Source organism: Triticum dicoccoides, chromosome 2B (assembly GCF_002162155.2).
Source record: "Triticum dicoccoides isolate Atlit2015 ecotype Zavitan chromosome 2B, WEW_v2.0, whole genome shotgun sequence".
Classification (NCBI taxonomy): domain Eukaryota; kingdom Viridiplantae; phylum Streptophyta; class Magnoliopsida; order Poales; family Poaceae; genus Triticum; species Triticum dicoccoides.
Window position 1 is genome coordinate 227,588,272 of NC_041383.1, and position 2,900 is coordinate 227,591,171.

The following is a 2,900-nucleotide window of genomic DNA, read 5'->3' on the forward strand; positions in this document are numbered from 1 at the left end:
AGTTGGACAGTACCCGTTGTTTCAGACCAGCCGTGGAATGTGCTTGTTGATAGCGGGGGAGTATAAACTTTACCATTCTGTTTGGGAACCGCCTATAATGTATGTAGCATGGACGATATCGAGATCTCTTGGTTGTTATGTTGACAATGAAAGTATACCGTTCAAAATATTATTTATCTCCATTTCAAAAACTCGAGCTCTGGCACCTCTGCAAATCCCTGCTTCCCTCTATGAAGGCCCTATCTATTTACTTTCATGCTGAGTCATCATCCTCTTATAAAAAGCATCAGTTGGAGAACACCACTATCATTTGTATGCATTGTTATTAATTGATACCGAGTATGACTATGACTAGATCTCCTTTGCCATGAATTACAATGTCTAGTCAGTCCTTGATCTTCAGGGGTGCTCTGCATTTATGTTTTGCAGTCTCAGAAAGGGCTAGCGAGATGCCATCTTGTTATGTTATATCATGATTGTTTTGAGGAAGTGTTGTCATCGGAGATTTATTATTATTACTCGCTAGTTGATTATGCCATTGATATGAATAAACGTGAGAACTAAATGTTATTGTGAATATGGTTAGTTCATCATCTTTGCTGAAAACTTGAATTTTGGCTTTATATATTTGCAACAACAAGATCAAACAGAGTTTGTAAAAGTTTTTCTTTATCAATTTCAGTTTGTCAACTGAATTGCTTGAGGACAAGCAATGGGTTAAGCTTGGGGGAGTTGATACGTCTCCAATGTATCTACTTTTCCAAACTCTTTTGCCCTTATTTTGGACTCTAATTTGCATGATTTGGATGTAACTAACCCGGACTGACGTTGTTTCACTACTGGAATCAGGGATTTTGCCGTCTGCCAGTTCTTTGACGTCTGCTTGCGGACGGCAAAGAAGGTTCGGCCACTCTGGATCAGCCTCCTCCTCGCCGCACGGGCCTCCTCCTTGCCGGAGTGACGCCCCTCGCCAGAGCAGTGCCCGTTAAGCCCATCGGCCACCAGGTTCGTCCTTGGATCAATTTCCCACATGCAGCATGTTGTTCCTACTCATCTACCTACTACAGCAGCACAATGTTCTTCTGTATTGCAATAGAGTAGGAGTATTTGCTAGAATAGCTAGGACATACAACTATGGTCGATTGCCGTGTTGTTCCCATGGCTAGGACATACGGCTATGGTTATTGCTATGGAACAATATGGTTAATTGCTGCCATGTGTATTCGCTTTAAGAATACTTTTATGTATTTTTCCTATTTTCCAGCGTATATGTGTGGTCTGTATAATACATATGTTGAGGCCTTGAGACTATATACATAGTGGCATAATGGCAGACTGATAGCGCCTTGATTTACCTCTCCAATATCGTTTGAGTCTGTTGCTGGTCGTTCCTACCTCACAACACGGGCAAGTAACCTATTATACGATTGAACCTTTGTTGTATTATGCAGCCCATTGAATTCTTCACAGAAATTCTAATGAATCAGATTGATCCCTAATTCCTAAAAAACAAACTTGGTTTTATATGTCTGTCTATGAACATTGTTGCCGCCTCACCATGCATGTATCAGATTGGTCTGCATCTCCTCCAGAGGCACCATGTAATTTCTGCAGTAGCGCTGCTACATGAACAAGTAGAACACACCTGACAAGACAGCTGTCGATGAATGCTATGAGGTTTAGGAGAGACTTTGTAGATGTTTTTGCATGTTACCGCGTGTTGGCCACTAGAACAAGTAGACATTTCATATGGCCCTTTTTTGTCTATACGTTGTGTATGTCATGTGTTAGAACTGGGATTGTCTTTGGTTTTGGCCTTGATAATACTAACTCTACCCTTTAGTTCAATCAGTTTCAAGGCCGCCCTTTTGCTCTCCACAATTCAGCCCTCTATTTTCCTGTTTGAAAAAGATGTGCTTATGTCATTATGTTTGTTGAACTGTACAGGATAACAACAGTGGAGTGACTTGCAGGTGCCTCATGTGGATTTTTGTTCAGTAAGATCGACCTGATGCCTCATATTTTAATTTAGACAATGGGACTTGGTTTTATGTATTTAGTGGTTCTACAAATGGTTCTGCTATGGTTGATATCACAATTCTTCTAATGTGTAGGTAATTTTAACACCCTCTACTATTTTATTGGTGTTCAGTTCTGTAATACCCATTGGCGTTGGCTAGCAAATATTATTAGTTTATATGAGCATGTTCATCTATACTGATGTAACAGATTTGAAAGGATTGGAGTTCTTTGGAAAAATCAACTTAAATGGTGACTCCACATATTTTCACAAGGAGGTTATTACATGCAAAAAAAGTTCCTCTTAGAGCATTGCCTTCAGTTTCCCCCCTTCTACCATATAGTACGTAGTACTGATTATATGTGTCATCTCGATATTAATTTAGTTGTGACTTTTGCGTATGCCTCGAGAGTTTTGTATTTGCTTCCCAACTGGTTTCGTTTAGTTACAACAGTATGCCAAATAATCCAAAAATAATTAATTAAATCATTGGACCCGCCGGATATAAAGAGCATGATTTATACCATCAAATGAACATATATTTTTATATGAAATGAAGGATCTTAAATCTGTGGGTGCATGCACTGCTTCCTGCCTTGATCTCAAGTGCTGGCTCCTACAACATTGCATTTCACCAAGTGAAATGTTGCATTTCTACTCCTTACCCATTCTCTCTTTCTTAGTGTTTTTGTTATGCGGGTTGGAAGAAAAGAAGAGGATCGAGAGAAGATCTTAGTAATAAGATAGTTTTGACTTTGTAAAACTTGCTACATGTCGATGAAACTATGTAATATAGATGAAACTATGTATATGTATGGATGAAACTTGCTACTATTGGTAACATGTGTTGGATATGTGTTGGATATATATGTGTTCATGG

The 2,900-nt window shown here is 39.1% G+C and overlaps 1 long non-coding RNA gene across 1 annotated transcript; it reads left to right on the forward strand.

Moving 5' to 3' along the window:
• Positions 1-897: 897 nt before the first annotated feature.
• Positions 898-2,899, forward strand: LOC119367597. The gene is made up of 2 exons (XR_005176356.1): positions 898-1,005; positions 1,948-2,899. It is a non-coding gene; the product is annotated as an uncharacterized LOC119367597 (long non-coding RNA).
• Position 2,900: the final 1 nt, after the last annotated feature.